The sequence below is a fragment of the Notothenia coriiceps genome, unplaced genomic scaffold, assembly GCF_000735185.1.
Source record: "Notothenia coriiceps isolate Sejong01 unplaced genomic scaffold, NC01 NC01_scaffold00021789, whole genome shotgun sequence".
NCBI classification, from domain to species: domain Eukaryota; kingdom Metazoa; phylum Chordata; class Actinopteri; order Perciformes; family Nototheniidae; genus Notothenia; species Notothenia coriiceps.
This window is the reverse complement of record NW_011354490.1, coordinates 147,737-170,732: the sequence shown is the minus strand read 5'-3', so window position 1 is coordinate 170,732 and position 22,996 is coordinate 147,737. Positions and strand designations below refer to the sequence as shown.

The following is a 22,996-nucleotide window of genomic DNA, read 5'->3' as shown; positions in this document are numbered from 1 at the left end:
ACTCCAGATCCTGGCGCATATAGACACCAAAAATAAAGAAATTTGGGGAAGCTGGGTTATTCGGAACATGAGAGTGCACAGGTATAGACAGAGAGAAGAAGAAGTAAGATGTCCCCCGACAAACTAAGCCTATATCAGCAAAACTAGGGGCTGAATCTAATCAGCCCTAACTATAAGCTTTATCAAAAATGAAGGTCTTAAGCGCACTCTTAAAAACGGATAGGGTGTCTGCCGCTTGAACAAAAATTGGAAGCTGATTTCACAAATGTGGAGCTTGATAAGAAAAGGCTCTGGCTCCTAATGTACTTTTAAAGACGCTAGGAACAACCAACAACCCTGCATTCTTGGAATGCCCTTTTAGAGATATTAAACATTGTTCAGACCTTGTTAAAGACGTTTTCTTCAGATTTTAACATTAACTATTTTGCGTTATGTCACAGCTAGAGGGTATAACATCTTGAAATTTGCCTTCATATATTTTTTAAAAACTGCCATAATTCCCAAACCCTACATTCCTGAGACATCATTTGTCATGACAAACGTAGGAAAACATCTCGTAGCTTGAAAAATGACAAATAATTAAGCAAAATAATTAAACAAAATGCCTCTTGAGGGCATGAAGTGACAACAACTTTCAACATTCCTCCATTAAACCCCATTGTAATTTCAGGCAGATATTTCCTCACGGTAGCAGCTTTAGTTAAACTGCCAAAAAGGCCACATTATTAACCCGAAAGTACACAAAAATTACACTTCAGATACTCAACTTCCTTGACATGCTTCACGTTTTGAAATTTTACAGATATCTGTTACGGTTCTAACACAAAACGTTCACATGTAAGAGGTTTATCTCTCATTCAGAACAATGAAGCCTTTGATCTCTGGACGCCTCGTTAGCTCAAATATAAACACCTGTGTAATGGAACACGATGATGTCATCGCTCCAACTGACATGCTTGGAGCAGCAGACTTCAGATAGCAGTTTGCTAACATGTCCAGCCGTGAAGACATCGACAGGACAGTTTTGAGATTTCTTCAAATGCCGTTGCCATGGCAAAACAATGCTCGCCATGAAACACGGCTTTCTCAAAACTTCAGTGAAACTGCTCCAAACGCCCCAAAACTTCACAGGTTCGGTAAGGATGCAGCCATCAACGCATCTAAGCGTATTATGGGGTGTCATCAAATGCCGTTGCCATGGCGACGGACCACTCGCCATGAAACATGATGTTGCTCTAAGTCCAATCAACACGGTCCAATCGTCCCCCAATCTTCCCTTGTATATCACCGGTCCATGCCTCAACAGCTCTACGCCAAATCTCAGATCCATTCAAATTAATTAAAATGTTGCCGTTTTAAATGCAGTGTGTTATCCAGCCTTCACCCCATAATAGCCAAACTCATTTGAATAAGATGAGAAAAGCAAAGTGCTTATTCCAAACACCCTTATAGATTTGCTGTAGTTGTGCCTGAAAAGTTTTAAATGTGTAACGAGGGAATGTTCTTGGTTACAACCCGTCTTTTGGTGTGACTGATTGTCTTTTTCTGTCTAACTTTTTTGTGGTCACTATGTTCCCAGATCTCAGCAATCACCCAGGTTGCCAGACACCAGATTTCTCCTTTAAGCTAGAGAAGGGCAAGACTTGAACAATTGATTCGCTCAGCAGACCTCAATTATCCTCTCCTTCTTCTCTCACTTACACAATTTCCTTCTCACCTCTTTTCCCTCGGTCCCCCGGTAAACTAGACTCGTACACTCGCATAAACCCACTGCGACCAGAAGAAGGAACTGAGAGAGTGAATCAGGCCTGCATGTTGTCTGGCTTTCGCTCTGGATTTGAACACTGTGATGATGAGCAACCAAGCGTGAAACACCACTTAACCAACACCCCTCTCGAGAGGAAGATGGTGTTCACAAAATGCTTCGTCAATGGTGCATTCAAGCCTGTGTTGCCTGCCTGAAACAGGTTTTCCCTCAGCCAAACAGTGGCACTGCAGGGTCAAAAAAAACATGACGTCTATGTAAGGCTCTCTGGGATTATGGGATATGTCTAATGATGTGCAACAGGATTTGCATTCATTTACCCAAAGCATCTTGACCCCATCATCAGAGAATTGAACGTCGGAAATGTCAACCAGTGTGCAGAAACCTGAGTGCCACCAAAATGTTAGGTGCCCAGTGAGTGTTTTTCTGCACTACAATATTTAAAATGCAACTCGTGGAGCGGTAATGAAATAGACTGGAGTCTCTACAGCATTGCCCTCCATGATGCAGTGCTCAATTTTGAGGAAGAATACAAATTGTGAGCCAGAAGGGATTATCATGACTTGCCTGAATGTGAATAGTATGTGTGTGTGTCAATTTGTTGTGTGTGTGTGTGTGTGTGTGTGTGTGTGTGTGTGTGTGTGTGTGTGTGTGTGTGTGTGTGTGTGTGTGTGNGCGCTTCTCCTCCCGCATTGAACATGGCAGAAACTCCGTTCGAACATCAATTATGAATGAGAAAAGTAATAGCCATCGATTCCCGATCGAGCTGAACGTTTTGATGTTCGAACGGAGTTTCTGCCATGTTCAATGCGGGAGGAGAAGCGCGGCAAAATAAGTCGGCGGAATAATAAACTTTTCGTGCGTAGAATAACAGTTAGTTGGAATGCTGTTAACAGCATTCCCACTAAATGAAGTTGATACACTTTCTCAAATGCACACATTGTAAGATGTTTATTTAATTTAAATGTAGAGAAGCTCAATGAGCTATTGTAATCGAGTAGCTCCTCAGCTTCACCAGTTAGCATTGCATGTGTAGTCACTGCCTCAACTTTTTGTTAAAACCACTTTTCTTTGTTACACTTTTACCGTGTGTCAACGTCTTGCCCTATTTTATTTTGAAATAGATTTGATAATATGCACCACAAATCATAATACTGTATGCCTGCACCATCTATGGTATGTTTAAAGAAACAAGAACTACAATGTATAGACTAAATAATCCCTCTCTCTCATCACTCATGCCCCATTAGAAGTGTGTGTTCTCAGTATTTTCCTGGCTTCGGTCTATATTTTCTTTCCGTCTTGCTGTTTTCTGGGCGTTTCTCTGGCCCTCGCTCTGCCTCCAGCTGTCACTCCTCGGCCTTTCCTCCCCCGGAGCTCTGCTCCGCCCGGCTGACACTGTGATCGATGTTGTCTGAATTAGAAGCTTGGAAATCTCCCTTAAATTCTCCTGTCTGGACACAAATACTCTACCCATTAGCTAGCTGGACTGAAGATTGCTAAAGCTGGCGACTGTCGTGGAGCCAAGGAGGAGGGGCCAACTTTAAATGGTTTGTTACAAAGTTAAAGTTAAGTTAGAAAAAAGACTGTAGCTATACTGTATGTTTAAGGAAATATATCTTCAATGCTGGATTAAAGTCAGGGAAATATTGTTGTAAATCATGACTGCAAGTATTACTTTGGTGTATTTCCTAGACTTGACTGCCTTTTTAGTCAAGTCTATACCCAACCCACCCACCGACTACATGATAGTTCACATAGATAAGAAGACAGGAGAGTCAAGCACTTCTCACAGATGAGATCAGGCAACCACCAGCAGTTTAATCTTTCACCATGTTTCTGGATTTAGACATCGTACTTTTCACTCTCCTCGTCTCGCGGGCTTAACACGTCATTACATCCCCCCTGAGGACAATCAAGTATTCTCCTCGGAAGATTACTCATGTTTCAAGGAGTAAAGGTGCCATGGGGGATGGTTATTCAACCGGAGACCACAACAGCTTCACAGCAAGATACCAAAATTACATATTCAAGAGTTGTACCATGGAAATCAATACGATTGACTGCAGCTGTGCGTCATGTAAAGAACGCTGCATAGACATGCAGGAGGAAGTGAGAGACTGTGAAATGTATCAGATAGGGAGCAAAAAGAAGACTTAGAAAGTATTCATTTGGGAGGCACATGCATTCATTATTGGTTGTTTGGTGGGGGGTGCATCAGAATTCACCAGAGATGGATCTTGACACTTTTGGCATTTAGCAGCATTCGTTCAACCCCGTTTCCCCAGCCAGCTCATCAACAGAAAGACATATCGGGCTGAGGCTCTGAGCAACAAGCTAATCCGTCTGGGCGAAGGGATAATGATGCACTGGCTTGACAGAGGAACACAATCCCACAGCTTGTGTTACAACAGAATAACAAATGCACGCGGCTCTGAAACTGCGGTTAAAGTGTTTCACTAATGAACCCTTTATGAAACAAACAGGGGTATTTGTTAGGGGACCTTGGCCACAAATTGTACGCCTTGATACATCTGTGATGTGAATGAATATCCTGTTTGATCGATTGTTTTTTAAAATAAACTTTGAATTTATGAATGGGGATTTGGGAACCACTGTTTCAAACTTTGGTTGATTCGTTCAAGAGTGAATAAAAAAGGAATCCTATAAAAAAAAGCAGTTTCCTTGATTAGTGCTGGGCAGAAAAATGCAGTCTTTGGCTAAAAGACTATTGATTTTTCAATGCTGTGTATATTCCCCAAACTGATTTTTTTAGTCTATAAAACGACTGCTAACTTATTTGTTCAAATGATAACGATTTCAGGCATTCAAAAGCAGTAAGCTTAAGAGGAAATGCTCAAATGGTATTGCTATCGTCTTAAACAGCCCAATCTTCATTTCAAGGCGTGAATCCGTCTCCTCTAAAGTCATTTAAATGATGTTATAGAGACAAATCCCTGGGCTGATAAACATACAGCTTATGGGGACTTTCATTAACACACTGACAGTGTGCAGAGGATATTTATGTACACATTTTGGAGTTTAGTCCCGTCAGCAGCACTACAATGAAACAAAAAGGGATGCAATTACAAAAACATTTGCAGTCCACTGATGTCCCGATCCTTGTAAACTGATGTTGTGAATTCCATCACAGGCGATTAAACACCACAGAGTATTAGCTGCTTGATCACTGGGAGCTAACGGGAATAAGAGTGATCAGAAGAGGGCCTTTTTTCAGGGTGGACATTTCCTTTGACAGCTTCTCCAAATTAGAAAAAGACTTCAATTTCAATCAGTGAAGCCAGTGAAGCAGCGAATGTTTAAAAGCAAACTGGAGATAAATGAAAAGGCACGACAAGCACAGAAATGAAATAGCTGCTACTAGAAGTCACATCTTATCAGTCTTTAGCCCGCCAGACAGGATTACACCTTTTGGCATGCAGTGTGTGACATGCTCAGGGAAGAATTACATGCTGTGTTTCTTTTTTTTTTTTTGAGTATTCAAACATATTTAAAGTTGAAGCGCATGACAGAACTACATGCCCAATAGTTAGACCAATCGTAACTGCACATTTGCAGAACTCTTCGGTCTCCTTCATTCTCAGTGTACAATCTTTTGATATTTATTTATTCACTCTTGTTTCAATAGCCTAATTTTTCTCGTTTTTCCAGGTCTCTAAGTGCATACTATATGTGCTTTTTGCTGTGCATGAGCACTCCCCCGTATGGAAGGGACTTACTTTGGAGTTTTTCTGCAGACAACGCAAATAAAGAAAGTAGATGCAGTATATGTGCTTGTACACGTGTGTGTTTACTAATATTGTTTGCAGGTTCGGATGTGGAAAAATCTTTAGTTATTGGAAAAATAAATTGAGCTGGGAATTAGGGTTGGAAAGAGAAAAACAAGCAGTTGATGTTATAGCATGATGTAATGCAGTCCATTAATAAACTCATGGGGTAAATACCAATTACAGATAGGGGTAGGAATAGGTGATTAAACCTGGAACTAAGTTACCATTTCAACATTTCTGGTTCCTTCTCTAAGTTTTTAAGGTCGGTAATCAACAACACTTAAGAGATTTGAACGTTTTTGTTTTTGGACATTAAATACATTACTAAATACCCAAATTGTGAATGCCTGAAGCTTTTATGTGTCTGAAAAATGGCGGTTGCTAACAAAATAGCAAAATGAGATTACCAAACATCATCATGAGTCTTTAGCTTAGTTACTTATTTACTTCTGGCTATTGCGTTTACGCTTCAAAAGATATTAAAGTGGTGTTAATATGTGGAGGTTATCCTGATGATCAAAATGTGTAAGTATCATAAACGTGTGTATGCCAAATATTCCAAAAATCCATGAAGAAATCCCCTTGCTTTTTGTCGAGCAAACCTTTGCAACGCTTACTTATGTTGTGATACAGTCCATTAATAAGCTCAAGTGGTACAAGTTATAGAGTAGTGCAGGAATAAGTCATTCAAGCTGGGAATAAGTTACAATTTCAGACTTCCGTTTCCCTTGTCTAACAGTACAAGTCATTTTTGGTGCGATGCCTGAGAGCGCCAGATTACGGGGAATGTGTTTGGTTGGTTTTAAGAGGGGGTAAGGCACATCATGTGTACATTTTGCTCAGGTTGACTGCCTGTACTACCTTACAGGCTTCGCTTAGGCTGATGTGAAGCCATGCAGCCATGATGTAGCTATTTAAAGCTATTAAAGTGGCGTTAATAAGTGACGATTAAGTAGTGAAACCCTTGCCATGCTCTGGGTTGGCATTTTTAATAAATAAAAAATCCATTGCATCTATTTATATACGCCCATGCTGAAAAAAATATACATAAAAAAACAACCTTACTACCTGAGGCTTTGGATTCAAATTAAAGCCACATATAAAAAAAAGATGTGGATTATTTTATGTATTCTTTGTCTCTACTGGGAATGACATGAGATCCGTCTCTGGTTTGTAGACGCTCAGGGGCAAACAAACCTTTGGGCTGCACATTGCTCTTTGTGTCAGGCTGCATGTGCTGATAGCAGAGGTGTGTTTGTGAGAGCTCTGGGTAGTGGAGGCACTCTGCACTTTATCAACCTGTCATTTAGGGTCTGGATCAGGGTGGGGACACGTGTAGAGTCTAACTACATGACACAAGGGAGGCAACACCACCTCTCTGCTTTCCACTATCTGCTGAATCTACAAACTCTACCTCACTTCTCTCTGTTTACCCCCATATGCATACAACCCCTTGACTTTTTTACTTGGGCATAAACACAATCCCCTCCTTCGGCATATTCTCTGATGTGTTTCTTAACATTTTAAGACAACCCGCGTCACACACACCTTTGTTCCCCACACCGCCTCCCGCTTTCCTCCTCTCCGTTTGAGGTCTTTCCGTATTTTCTCTGCATCTCTTGTTTTGCTTCCCTGTCTCCCGCTGGGAATGTTTGCAGCCAAAGTATCCACAAGGGATCAGGAAGGGAGGGAGGGGAGAGGACCGAGCAAAGGAAGAGAAGCAGGGTGGAAAAAGGTGCTGTAGCTGCGGGGGCTGACAGAGGAGCAGGTGGTGATTTACAGAAACAATTTTGAGGATAATTGTGTACATGATCTGCTGGAAGGGACAAGTGTCACAAAGGCCAATTTCCCAATAGCCTCTTAATCTGCCGGGCTGTAAGGTTGAATGAAATACTGCGTAAGGTGACTGCCGCTTTGTAAAAACGATGTGAAAGTAAGTGGAAGTATAGCTCACTGCAAGCCTGTGAACACACAGAGCTTCAGGTGGTGACACTTAAACAAAGCTGAATATTGTATGACTGAACTAAAATACTAGCATGAAACACATTCAGCCCCATTGTGTCAGCGCTGTGAACAAAAGACCTTGGTTTTCAAATTGTATTTGACTGCTATGAACACAATATAATCAAAGTCTGAACATGTTACAGACTTATAATACTGAAATAGTACAACATAGCTCACATGGATGTAAACAAGGATGTCTAAAGTATTGGAATATAAATGTAATGGAGGGGCATTCCACCAGTTTTACACATGGAGTATGGGTTCACTTATCAGGAAATCATAAAAAAGGCTGTGACAATATTTGGGATTCTGTAGGAAATTTGATAAAACCTGAAAAAATCTGAATGACCCTATTTTCTAGCAAAGGGATTTAGTAACCAGTGCTTTTCAAAGGGTCCTATTAAGCTCATTCTACATGTTCCATACAGTAATTGTATTGTGTGCCTCTACTGTGACATGTTTACATGCTTCAATGTTCAAAAAGCTCTTTATTTTTCTCATACTGCCTGTGCTGCAGCAACACATTTTTTATTGCTAACTAACCAGCAATCGAAAAACGTTAAAACTCGAATCAAAAATAATGTTCAGTAAGGTGCTATAATGGCTAGTTGTGATGGTATTGTTATATTTTCATTGGTTTTAGAAAAAGACTTGTGGGTTTTTGATTTCAAAGGTAATTCATCACGAAGGCGTGACTTATATACAGTATAATATACAGTGCCAAAGATATGGGGTATAAAAACTGTATAGTAGTTCACATTTTTTTTGCAGATTTGACTATCAGCACAAATGTATTGGATGTGGGTGAGCTCAGCATAAACATATATAAATAAGATTCTCTAAAAGCCCATGTTGACCCATTTTACAGTGAGGGAAGCTATAGACACAGTGTGAAGCCTTCGAGCTGTTTAAAAGCAGCGTGTAAAGCACTGCCTTGGGAAACACGTTGCTGTGTTGAAACCCTTAAAAGATTAACTACATTAATGTCACAGAAGTGTCAGAACAGATGTTTAAATACTGTGAATAGCTCGCATGTGGTGAGAATCTATTGTCTACCAAGCTCCGTTAACTTAACATCCCTGTGCTCACGAGAAGAGGGTCTCCGAAGCCTTAGTTTATTCATGGTGTGAGGTGACAGCCCCACCACACATCAATGCATTCATCTGAGAATGAATTCACGAGTCATACCGTATAAGTATTGTGGCGGGAGGGAGCAGATTTATATCGACGGCCCAAGGGGCGGCACGGGGGAAACACAGGATGGCACCGCTAATTCATCTCCCAGCGTCATGACAGCAGGGCTGGGGCGAGTTTGGGGAAAGAGGAAACGGTTCTGATGAATGACTTTCAGAGTACGGCCGCTAGCTATAGCAAACAGCCTCCCAGTACCCCACAGGCCCGATGCCTCCTATTTGCTGCTTAGGGAGAAATGAATGAATGGCCCTTTGTGAAATAAATGGTCCCTTCCTGTCTGACATTTACAAATGAATCCTTCTTGTAAAACTAAATCCATCCATTTATTTTATTGCTTGTGGAGGTGAGTTGAGCGTTCAAGATTGTGGTTGTCATGTGCATTCACAACAGGGATGATTTAAGAAAATGTAGAAAGGTGGTGGTGGCTATTAGGGATATTTTGGAAGGGTCCAAGGATGACATGCAATCAAGCAACCTTGGCATCAATACAAAAAAGAAAACAGAGTTTGGTCTGTGTTTTTCACTTTCCAGGAAAATTAAGCAAGGTCAGTGCTTTGTGTACTGTGAAGGTCTTTGATCTGGTTAATTGTCTGTGGAGGGGTCTAAGTGATAAACCCAATGAAATGGTTTATGTTCCTGCTTTCTGTGGTGGAACTGAATATATTTTTGATCATCTGGAAAAACCCACGTCTGCGCGTTGGTCCACTCGATTCACTCACACTACCAGACAACCTCAAGGACAGCAGTATGGAATAAACTAATAAGATACAATGCGTTTCACTTTAGAGTGCTTAGGCATTTTTGTTTTACTTTAGAGGAAACCTGGCAAGGTATTTCCCCCTGCGTCCAGTCTTTATGCTATAGGCTAAGCTAAACACACACTTACCGCACCTCTGTAGTTAACGCAGGGTCAGGAAAATGATATAATAGCCGGATTGATATTCCTAACAAAAGTGATATATAAGAGTACAAATTTAAAAATGTGATTGACAAAACAATTTTGAAAAATCCAATAAATATTGTCATTAAATCATTGTGATTCAGATATACTAGGAGCTGTATCTTTGTAATTTCACTCAAATGTTAAAATAATGATATTAATAAATGCAAATTATGTAAAGTAATGAAATCAGGAGGTAATTCCATAGCCAATTGAAAGTTCATACATTTAAATTACATTTGCTCTTTAAATGCAACAGAATCGCCTCGAGTTAAGACGTTTTGGATGGCTTTTCAAATATCATTTTGATGGCCAACCCTCTGGCTTTACGATATGTGCTTACATTTAGTTTAGGTACGGGAGGTCAAACATAAATCCCTCACAAACCATTACAACCTTTACAACTGACATGAAACCTTACCGGCAACAGCATTAACAACATTTCATTTTGCAGAGCACGTTCTTTATAATTTGGTTTGATTTTAAACAAATGAGCACCTTGAGCAAATCCATCCCTAAAAGACAAGTTGTACCATAAGTCTCACACTGTCAAAATATTATGTTGTTTTGATTTTAAATTCAGCATAACATCATGAACTTCCTCAGGCGATAACCAGTCACATTGAATTTCAGTCTCTTAAGAGCAGCGTAGAATCACAGGCCTGCTATTAACCAGCATATTCAGACAGAGGGGAAACACTGAAGCAAAACAAGTAATTGACCTACGTCGGAATTCTGTTTGTTCTCCTTTTTACATCAAATACAGTGGCAGCTTGTTAAACTGACGGCAAGAGTTGAGTGTGTGTAAAACTAACGAAGAGGGGCCAGTTGCAGTTTGACTGGCTGACAACTCTGAGCAAAGCTGACACACCCACAAAGACACGTACGACACACACACAAACACACGTACGACACACAGAGGAGGATCAAGCTTCCGGAGAGGATGAAACTGACAGTCCAGCTGTATGCTGGGTTACACCTAGATGCATCTTTCATTTTGATTTCAATTTGATCTGCAGCGTAATGGCCTCTCCTGAGATACATTTACTGAAAGCAATATGATGTCTAACCGAGGCTGTATGTTCGTGTGTCCGGAATTCTAAGGTGTGAAGCAGACGCCATCGCTAATTGCTGTCATGATTTATATGCTTTCTTTTTTCTGCCCTGCTAATTCTCAAACCGCCTGAACACTGATGTCCTAATATAAACCCTTAAACACAGAGAGGTGGGGGCTTAAATCAAGAGGGCACAGCTCCCCTGTAGCGTGTGTAATTATTTCTGCGTCTGTTACTTAGGCAGACATTATGGGTGTTACGATTTGCTTCGGCCATGCTTATTAGGTTTTGGCGCGGAATAATATGATCAGCCCCTCCTCTAAACTGTAGGCCAAAGGCAACAGCAGAAGACCTGTTGAGATTTACTCTGAGATGAAACAGCAAGCACTCTATCAATAGACCTTCCACTAACATTAGCAAAGGTCTGTTTGAGATGTCGAGCTCATTTACATTTAAGGCTTCTTGTCACTGCTTTTATCCAGAGTCTCAAAGATGTGAACAGTCTCAAAGTGAGTTTTTGATGAGGACAATGTTTGCAAGGCAGAATAAAGGGATAAAACCTGGGAGATTTAAGTGTGGGATAGAGAGCAGCCTATTGAGCCCTCCACAAGGTTTTTTGTGCCTTTTTCCCTTTTTGAGATAGAAAGGACAGGCAGGCTAGGCTGGGGGAAAGAGAGACGACATGAAGGAAAAGACCCGTCAGTCAGATCCAAATCTCTGCTTTGGTACATGGGGACCCCTTCCACCTCAACTTTAAAGCTGCATTAAAGCATATATGATCGGGGTTTTTTCAGGTCACTTGTGTCAATTGGCATTTTGAGCAAGGGAGGTGAGATGAGATCCTAAGAGGACACTCGAGGCGCATGTGGACACTCAAGAGTAAGACGCATTTGGGTATGTGTGAAGTAACACACTCAAAGATGTCCATTTGTCATCAGATAACCCAGGAGTCTGAACAGGGCCATACACAATAGGTAAGATTAGGACAGACAGAATTTCTATAAATATCTTTACATAATCTTTCAATCTTATGGCTACAAGTAATTTGAAAGATGTTGCCCGCAGTGACATGACCCCAATAGGGTGATAATGTTACTTACTGTCTGCTGGATGCATCAGGAGCCATAACACAAATGATAAGGTGAAACTGTGTCAGGGTTGCTGGTCTAAAAGTGTGTCTCAGATGTCTTTTCCCAAAGATGGGTGGCCCTAAAACCTATTTATGTAGCTTTAAGTTTGGCATAGATCCATATTATCAATTATCAATATAACATTTTCATTAAAGGGATGTTGCAATGTCACAGAGCAAGTCAACTACGTTTTAAAAATGTTCAATAATAATGTATAGCTTTTACCAATCAGTCTAAAATATATAAAACTGATCCCCATCTTTTTACTTCTGCCTCTATCTATTGCAAACAGACATATATACACTACAGTACACACACATTTACCATAAACACATAACACATATTGCCAAAATCTTCTAACACAGTAATTTCATATCAAGGTAACTTTTTTTGATTTAATTTGATTTGTTTTTTTCAATTGCTTTACATGAGACAATGCTTTAGTTAAAAAACAAAAGACTCTACTGGTAAAGTTACAAAAATAAATACAAATGGAAGCTCCAAGGTCCCCTAGAACAAGGTGTTACATTTTTTAAGGTCTGTGCAACATTAAGACAAACACATGTTCAAACATGTTTCTATTCTAGAGTTACCAAAATAAAAAAAGACTTGACATTTCCTGTAGGATTTGCTTGTCATTGCATGTCTTCCGTTGCACAGTATATACCGCCATATTGCTCACCACTAAAACACACACACATGGTTGGGGGTGAGGCGTCCTGCTGAGTCTACACTCTGCTACAGAGAGGCACTCACTTCCCAAGAGAGTCCTGCTGACTGCGATAGATGTCAACTAGTCATCTGTGACACTGTGCAGAGAGGCAGCAAACACCAGCTCTGACACACACACACACACACACACACACACACACACACACACACACACACACACACACACACACACACACACACACACACACATTCCTAAATGTCCCTAGGATATCATGTACTTGAACTAGCTGGGAGTGGATATTCCTTCAACACAGACAGTCCGTAATGAATAATTATTCTAATAAAAGGATTGGAACAACTTTAAAGGTCTGTCTGCACATTCATGCATGAGCCACCTAAGCCTGCAGCTCTTAAATTGGACGATATCTTTCTACTTACAGCTTCTCACACATCCGTCCTGTCATTCAGAGACAAACGTTTTATTTCAGCCCTGATATTAAGCACAAGAGAACCATCCTGTAGGAAGCCATTAAGGCCCTCTCATCAGCCTAATTAGCTGCTAGTAAGTGGCTATTGACCCTGTATGGGACACTTGCCATATGTCTTATTCATATGTAATTGCTCCAACAAGACGGCAGTATCCCTCATTTTCACATCATTAAGCGTCATCTATCTTAGTCGCGGAGTAAAGTGAAAGTTCTACCCTTTCATTTATGCCACTTTGATGATTAATTAGCGGGTGTGTTGTGAAGTGTTGGCTGATATTGAAGGGAGTCAGCGATGTATCTGTATCATTTAAATGACCCAGGCTTTATATCTGATTGGACTTATCTCAACGGGGAGAGAGTGCTGCGGCACCTCTTGTCACCAACCTCCAGAGAAGACTGATGAGAGATTTAATTAAAATGGCTGCATTTGAAAACACTGGTCCATCACTTGGACAGAAACAGAGACTGCACAGCATGACAGAGTATCACAGTGTCTCTCCGTCAGAGACTGAGGTCCTTCAGAAACAGAAACAGCGAGATAGAGAAAAATGGTAGACAGAATAGGCAAGGGATGGGTTTCTGCCAAAGCCGTCCACAGTGAACAAACCAAAGCTCATGTTTGATTTGTTATATTCATTTTTTTAAATCCCAACAACACACAAATAGAGTTTAATCCCCCAGGAAAACAAGGCCTTTCAAAAAATGCAACCACTGTGTTTCCACTGGCAGCCGCTCTGCTACTACATGAGGCTTTAACTGTGGTCTGCACTGAGGGTCTGATGTTGTACTGTTGTGGGAATCAAAGGTTTCTCCCTCAGAGATGAGAATAAGTATATTTCTGAGTGATTTTCTTGTAAACAAAATGAAAAAAAGAACAGCATGCAGCATCCAAGGGCCAAGAACTCCATGAAAGCCGGTTTAGGATCCAAAATGATTGTAAAACACTGCCCTCTTGTGACCGCTGTTTGATATGAGCGCATGCCAGCAAGAGTGCAATTTATACATGCTGGCAAGCCGACGCAATGCTGGAAAGCCTTTAAAACAAAGCAAGAACATTAGAAGTATCAGAGGGGCCAATTTCTCTATTCTGATCAGAGGACTTTTTTCCATTTAAATTTGAAAAGGGAAGCATTTTTTATACATGATGTATACTGTCATCTAACTTGAGTTAACTTAAGATATCATGTGTGTATAGGCTCTGCATTCAGATGTATGTCACATATTATTTTAATAAAATTGATTAAAGAGGGCACCTTTATATTTTTTATTTAAAAAAGCTAATAATGGCTGAGAAGATGAAAGAGACAGCTATCTGCATTTGAGTGTTGCCATTAATATTTGATGGCCCTGTGCTGTCACCTCTCAGAGGGAGGAAGCATTTCAGCAGAGCAAGCTTTTTTTTTTTTACTCAAAGACTCTAATGATCACTTTTTCTGACCAAGAATATGCTTGGCTTATGCTTAATTAAATCCATTTCGATAACGTGCAATGTATTATTTCAGTTCAGTTTGCTCACAGATGGTCAGGTTGAAAAGAAACAACTAAACCCACACATCAGGCAGTGTTTGGCGTTCAGCACAAATGAATGTAATTTGACAATGTGTCAGTGTTGTCGTGATGTATTCACTGATGGATCTGAACTTCAAACCGACTAATGAAACAGCAAGAATCCAACGAGCTCTAAAGAAAAACACGGTGGAATAGGAAATAAATCATAAAAATGATTACACATTACAAACGGAAGAACAAAAATCAATTTCCATTTGAAGAAGTGACAGTTTAATTAGCTTAATTGCACAAGGTGTAGAGCAACCGTTATAAATGGAGTTCAGAACATACCTCATGTATTAATTCTTTACTCTTTGTTGGAGTAACACACATTATGATACTGTGCTCTCAAGATCATTTACTAACATATCATTTATCATGGAATATTCGTGAGGATAATTATATTACACTCTCCTTGTTGCAATCCCTTCTCAATGGCTGCTCAAAAGAAGTGCTTAACCATAATAAGCACTCGCAGCTTGGAGCCAGATGGTGAGGCCAGCTTTGGCATTTGATTTTCCTTTCTCTGAAAATCTTCCCCTCGCATCTCTCTGCCTGTTATCGCCTGATGCTTTTGAGGAGACAGGAGAAGGGCGTAACCAGAGCCACTGGCTGGTTCTGTTGACAATGCTGAGCTTAGGAGAAAGGCAAGATGTGGCTAATGGGCTGCCGAGGGAGCAGGAAGCAGGGATTTGGATCACCGCTCTGAGGGGGGCTCACATTCTGCTCTGGGACAGAATATCTGCAACCTGAACCGTATATCTGTAAGGGTGTTCACTTCACTATTGACCCGTGCCTGAAGCCCAGCTCATGGCAGTGTGCGCACAGACACAGACAGACACACTGAAACACACTTTCACAAACAGCAGACAGAGATGGTGGACGGAGAAACAGCCAGAGGGGGAATGGACAAAAGTCCCTGAAGACTCAGAGAGAGACAGAAAGCAATCAATTAGCTGACCTCCCCTTCCTGCCCCTTCTCAATACTCCAACAACGGGCCATTAGTGGCTCTTTAGCAGCTTTAATAAACAGGCACTAGCAGGAGACCAGTGTTGGCCATTGGGACCTGTGGTGCTGCCAACCGCCACATTACGCAAAGATAAATTCACTTTATCGAATTGCTGTTCTGAAGAAAAAGTATACCAGAAATACATAATGCATGCTGTAAAGTGAGTTAGTGTGCTCTGTGGGTACAGCAAAGCATTTCCTGCTGTATGCCACAATTACACAGCTAGCCTGATGATGCTATTCTCCTTTTGCCTCATTTGTTTTCTGTTTTATAGTCTATTACTTTTTTTGCTGTATCATTTCCCCCAAGCGAACCTCATTTGTGTCTACTTCAATTCGTGATTTAGAAGAATGCCCTTTGACAACTCCTAGGAAAAAAGGCCGGCTGTTATTGCTTTTAATCAATAAAAAGGCACATTGGGGTTCAAATATACTGTACAGTATATGCCAAGCTAGTTAACGCTTCCTTGAATACCGAGATGTACTTTTACAGAATAAAACTGTGTTTTTGCATCTGCCTACTGTCTACTGCTTACATACTTGAAATGTAAAACCACATGTGATACACACCATGGTAACATCACTTAACATGATTCAGTTTTTGGATAATGCCAACCCTGTGATCTGCAAAACAAAAATACAGTAATTATCTTCTAATTGAGCCCAGAAAAAGATCCTAAATTGCTGTTTCCAAGCAGCGGTTATCAAACCCGTTCTTCAACATTTTGAAAATAGTGAGAAAGCATGAGATAATAATTGCTGCATGGACGTGCATGAGCTGGAGGAACAATCAACGATTAGCCTGTATTAGTGGACGCCTGTAACGCAGACGTGTTCAAGTTAAACTGACAATTTCTATAATTAGTCTCCATTAGACCTGAAAAATAAATAATGACTTGTCACTTGTGTTAGTCAGGTCTCTAGCCTCACTGCAGTAACATACACACATGAAACCTTCAGGCATGCACACACATTTACTTAAAAAAGAAATCCAAACAAGACACTCACACAGTCAAGAACACGGTTTCAGTGTGACATTGCAGGAATTTAAAGATGCAAACATCTGTAGCTAATATATGGCTTGAGTAAATAATAAGTAAAGGCAAAAACAATCTACACACAACTTATTGTTTAACTATTCATGACGTTGAAGATAATTGTGTTAACAAGGACACAGTTCTGCACTATATTCAACAATCTACCACCGTTTTACCAAGGGGTGAAATGTGATAGCTGATCCAAAGTATTTCAAAGGAAGACATAATGAAAGCAAGAATAGAAGAGTTTTGAACAGCATCAAGGTATTAACGTCTGTCATTGAAAAAAGCCTGGCCTTCCTCCCTTTCATGCTGATAAAACGGCTGAATGAACTGAAATCACACTACTTTGTCTTTTAAAACGGACATCAGCAGAGGATGACAGCTGGTCCCTTCCCACCCCAAGGACATTGGTCATACAACACACTTTTTCTCATCTCTGACACTGACTGGGCATTTTTCAATTTTAGCTTGGGTACACTGAAGCCGAGATGGAGATATGCAGAGTAAGATCTATGGTCTGCTGTCAAAACAGAATTGACAGCAAATTTGCTCACTTTTTGGCAGGAAAATAAAATCCTGCTGCTTTACCATTACCCAACCAAAATATACAGTATATGTATTGGATATGGACGATGCAATTTATGGAGCAGGAATTCAGATTTCTGCACGGAGAGTTATAGCTATAACTCATTTTCAACTGGTGTCCCTTGTTGAACTTGAATGTATCCCACTACACTACAAGTATAGGAAACAGAATTCCTTCAAGCTAAAAACACTGCTCTATTGCTAACATGTAGAAACGATTTTCAAACTTGAAAATCTTATTTTTCTTCCTACGGTATTGTTCCGTTTTCAATGCAGGATCATTAAAGTCACCCAGCTTGCACAAACTTTACTTTGTTACAAATATTTTAATTATTTTCCCTTTACCTTGAAGTGTTATGAAAAGATGTTTACGGCTGTTCCTCGCAACTACCACTCTCACCTCCACATTCCTCATTTACAACCTTCATTTCCCATTTCTTACTACTTTCACCAAACTCAACGGTTCTGCGTTTTGGTTGACAGGATACAACCTTGTTCACAGTTTTCTACTTCAGAAGCTCCCAACCCCATAATGTCAGAGCTGCTTTCAGCGTTCACGCTGTGGAATCCCTAAAGAGGAAGTACCTGTTAAGACATGCTTTTAAAGTTGAATTTAATGTCACTCTGCTTTCCTCTTCCTTTTTATCTTCCCTCTGACAGGGAGAATGTAAATAAGTTGGTTTATGTCAACATTTTATACAAGTACATTTATTTTCTTTGACAGACTCATGACTGATTTTGAACATTAATTCATATCTATAAAAAGGGACTTCGGCTGCAAAATAGTAATTATTTGGGAAAATCAATTATTTATTTTGTCCGACCAACAATCCATAACCCAAAAATATGAAATTATCCATCAAATAAGATCACCAAATAATTATGATATGGCTAAATTATATATGAATAAATGAGAGACAGTCATCAGAAAAGTTACCAATTACTTGGTAAATATAGTTTGCTTACTAATAAGTGAGTAAGCAAACTATATTCATGAAGGGCTTTTAAAGAACACATTGTTACAAACTGAGAATTATCATTTAAAATGTACAAAAATCATGCCAGGCAAACTAATAATGTTCTGATTCTGCTTCAAGAAACACTGCAATAACATATAATGAAAATACATTTTAGATTAGCAAGGGCATCATGTATTCTAGTTAGTCTTAATGGAAATTGTATGTCATGTACTTGCTTTTACACACTGATATAATTGCAGCTCATGTAAGTTTAGTACACCCATTAGCAGTCTGCACATACCTATCAATAACTGTGCAAAGGTCGAGCCGATCGATAGACCAGGAGCTGGATATGGTCAACACTTCTTGGTAATTCAGTATTCCACTTGTGTGCCGTCTGATGTTCAAACTCCAGAGAACACCGGGGAGCGGCTACAAATCCAAAAATACCACAAACTCTGGGACAGGGTGTCCAAAAAAGATCCTTCCCTGAAGTTTTGTGTGAGCAACAAACCGATTCCTTCAGCGCTTTTTTAAATTCCATAACACCACTGTATGCCAAGTATTCCACTTTAAGTAATGGGACCTGCTTTTATGATGTCTGCAATTTTGTTTTCTTCATTATAGTTGACTGAGAAAAAATTTCTCATTTACAGCAGTGACTTGGAATTGTGGGAGACTAAATAACCTCACAGCAATAAATAAACGTTCTACTTCATATTAGTGATTTTCAATTAGTGATTAGTGAAGTCCTCATTGTCGAGGACCTCTATCCTGGCATTACCGTTAAGTTTTTCCTGAATTTGGTTTTATTGAACATGGTTATATCATCACATAAACCCAAACAGAAGAGTGTTCTTGATTAAATCCTGCTGCCTCCTCCCCATATTCTTTTGGGCCACACTCCAAGATTAGATCCCCATATGCAATATTACCAATCAATCAAAACCATCAAGTATACCAGACACATACCTTTTGAATTTATGAAGTGCAGACTTTCACTGATGACTTCCAATGTATAGTGTCCAAGAAGGATCAAACATTAATAACTACTTTGAACAATATGTCTTGCAGTGGGGTTACAGTATTACCTCTCTGAAGCTCTCGGGGCCACAATCTATGCCTCTGAAGTTACACTCCAGCAGAATGTCCTCAATGCGGTGTCGAGTACGGTTGTAGAACTCGTCGAGGCTGAAGCGAGACCCCGGGGGCCGGTCTGGCTCCGGGGCCAGTGGAAACCCTGGTGCCATGCCTTCTTCAAACCCCAGCAGGGGGCCCATGAAAATCAGGTCGCTGTAGCTCATCTGAGACTTCCGCACAAAGTTGTAGTTACACACGGTGATAGCTGGGAAGGTCATGTTTTTGGCTGAGTTCTCATCGAGCGTGGTGATGTAATCATACTGGTAGTAGTATATGATCCTGTCAACTACCTGGAGCAAGAAAGCAGACAGGGCCAAGGTGAAGACCAGACCCCACAAACCCTGGCGAATACCGAACTTCTTGCCCTCCACAAACACGTGGTTGGGGCCATGGAGCGTGCAACCGCTGAAGAAAGCGGCCAGGTCGTCCACCTCCCCTACCTCGTCCTCCTCCTCGTTGTAATCGTCTGCCTGACTACCACCGTCCAGGTATTCCTGCGAGTCACCGTAACTCTTCTTCACCCTGTAATGGTCGTCAAAGCCGTCTTTATCATATCCTCTGCCTGGCTCGTCGTCAGAAAAGGAGATGGAGCACATGATACGGACCGGCATGGTGGCAGGATGAATAACTCAATATTGCTATGAGTTAATAAAGAAGCCTGAAGGCAGAAGTCCAAATCAAAGAGTCCAAAGAAACTGAAGCAATGAAATCTGTCTCAGCAACAACACCATTAGTCGAAATAATCCTAGAAATCAGCAATTATGCAACGAGAACATTTACAAAGTATTAGTTCTGTTGCAAACTGATGGCCTTTAAAGTCTAAATGCTGACCCAATCAAACGCACAGTGTCCCAGACAAAGTCATAATCTGAAGCAAAGACCACAATCTGAAGGCAAACTCCACGCTTCACTCGCTGCCATTCACTTCTACTCTGACCTGGACTGATAAGCTTCGCCTTGGTTTGTCCTTGTGTCTGGAGGGCAGATCCATCCCACAGCAATTTCCAAAGAGAGAAGAAGAAGAAGAAGAAGAAGAAAAGAAGTAGAAGGAGGAGGAGGAGGGAGCAAAGAAGGTGAGGCCATGAGGAGTATAGGACACAGAATACTCCCACAGGGCCCAGCCACAGGTCACCGTGCTGGGGCAGAGTTACACCATTTACAGGGAAAAAACCAGGCTCGACGCAGTGGGAGTGAGAGAGGGAAATGTAAGAGAAGCCAATGTACAGTAGCGAAAGCACCAAATAGGCTTTTTATTTCTGCTGATTTTATTGTTCTGCGTGACCTCACTCTTACCCCGAAAAGAAAATGAGCACAGTTGTGTAATCGAATGCAAATAATACTTAGGTGTTATGGAAATGACAGAGAAATGGGAGAAGATTCACACATTGGCTTTTACAACACAACCTTACATGCAGCAGTGTTGTCATAAATTCAGTTTTTATGATGAGTTTTAAAGTACAAGGCACAAACACATAAGCGTGACCTTTCACAAGATTCAGTGAGAGGAAGAAGTCATCATTTTGTGTCTGACGGCTAGAGAGAACATTACAGAACAACCACTACAGTAAGAAGTTAAGGACGTTAATCAAGACTTTCATTTGCTCATTCTTAATTACAATCTAATGGCTCATTTTACTGACTCATTTCCTCCACATGGCTGTGACAAGCCTGTGGAAAACACATTAACTGAAAGCAAACACGTACAACTAGCAGAGATAAAAAAGACTCATCTCAACTGGATCCTTTCTTTATTGAACATGGAGATAAATGCAGATTCCCAGAGGTGGTGTTGGTTGTGATATGAAAAGGAAATGTAAGAGACCGATCCATCTGTATCGATCCACCTCCATTAGAGCGCTGAAATTATTCTCAGAAACATTAAGGTGCCAGAAAATGGAACGTTAGATGCATTTAGGGAGATGACAGCACTCTTTACAATAAAACCTACAGCTAATTATGCCACAGGATACCAAGGGGCAACCGCATTAAACCTGAACAACTAACGGAAAACACATTTCGCAAACCGATCAATTGTGTTGGGCTTTTAAAACAAAAACAACTCGCCAGTGTGTTTCATCGGCTCGGATATAAATTGAGAGGGTGTGAAATGCAGCAGACTTGGTCAATATGTACTTAACTGCAGCTGTGAAGACTGTCTATCACAGAAAGACACTGCTGATGATAAGAGCGCAAACAAAAGAGTTTTGGCTCTGCCTTGATTGGGTTCTATCCTGGAGCCTGTTAACCAGCAGCGCATGATAGCCTCTGGCCCTTGAATATTTATTAGTGATCACTAGATAGCCCCCGGGCATATATCCTGACCTAACAAGAAGGTCAGATACTCCCTGAGCTGCGGTCCCTGGATGAATATTCACATTCAATCACTTCTTGCTTTGGGTAGCAAGTTGTGAAACTGCGGTGGAGGAAATGAAACTGCAGAGAAGTGCAGTGACCCGCTGAATAAATCCAAATGATGAGGTTAATGTACTTGGTGCCAACATGTCTTAATTACATTGTCAGTGGTGATTTATTAATGCTCATAGGGTTCTTAAAAGAGATAAATCCAAAAGAAAACATTATAGTCTTGCTCTATTCTTCCCCATTTATCTTTTCTTTTACATCTTACTTCTTCCTTATCCGTTTCCTGTCATTATTCATTCCTCACTGCTCTTTCAAATCGTGTTCACTCTGCCTCAACAAGCATATTGATCTCCACCAGGGGGCAGCAGCAGCATATCTAATCCTGCCGTTTCTCCTGAGGGCTGCATTTCACATGACTAGCCATCACAAATAATTCATTTTAAATTGAAGAAGGTGCAATCTGTGATGATAAACGCACTTGATTTATGTCTAATGCATGTTATACTGCCAGTTTAAAAAAAATATTGTTTCATCTGTCAAACAGAATCATATTGTTTTGTTTTGATGCTTTGACTTTAACAAAGGGAGTTTTCACTGGTAAGCACCAACATTAAACATCTTTTTAACAGCAGAAAAAAAGTATAGTAAAAAGATGANTAAGCGTGTAGTTGCGTTCTCTTTGTGTAGGGTGAGCATATAGACAGATCGTATATTTCTGCCTATTTATTCTTGGTTTCAGACATTTTTATAGTCATGTCGATAGTATTCTGATTGATTAGCAACAAACCCAAAAGTGACAAAGAACCGGCAAGACGATGACGGAAATTAGGTACATGTACGCTGTGACGAAGCGGAAGCACACACCCAAGCCCCGGTAGAAGCCGCTATAAGTGTTGAGGTATAAGCACACCAGGTAGCCCACAGCTGGTATAGAGTCCGGTGCGTGCTAGCTGCTTCCCCTGAATTTTTCTTAAGAAAGTATAAATACTAAAGAAAAAAATCTCTCAATTGCCTGTTATCTGTCCTTTTTCGTCGCCCTCTTCGCTCTAAACCCTTGTCGTCGTTTCGGGGTCTTTAACGTGTCGGAAATCGGGGCTCCCGGAATTCCCGTAGATAAAACCCTACTAAGTGTTTTTCCTCACCGTCCTTAAAAGACGGAGTAAAATTTTTTCACCAGACCTCAGTTTCTTCTTGTTTAACCCGGCATCGCGATAGATTGATCGTTGTTAACACAGTAGAAAATGATATGAAAAAAAGACGACAATTCTTTCTGACTAAACTTCAAGCACGAATTGGTCGACGCTGGATGGATGTG

At 40.5% G+C, this 22,996-nt stretch overlaps 1 protein-coding gene across 1 annotated transcript in view; it reads right to left on the bottom strand.

The window, feature by feature from the left end:
• Positions 1-22,996, bottom strand: part of asic1b (acid-sensing (proton-gated) ion channel 1b) — a 167,647-nt gene that overhangs the window by 28,986 nt on the left and 115,665 nt on the right. The window lies entirely within an intron of this gene.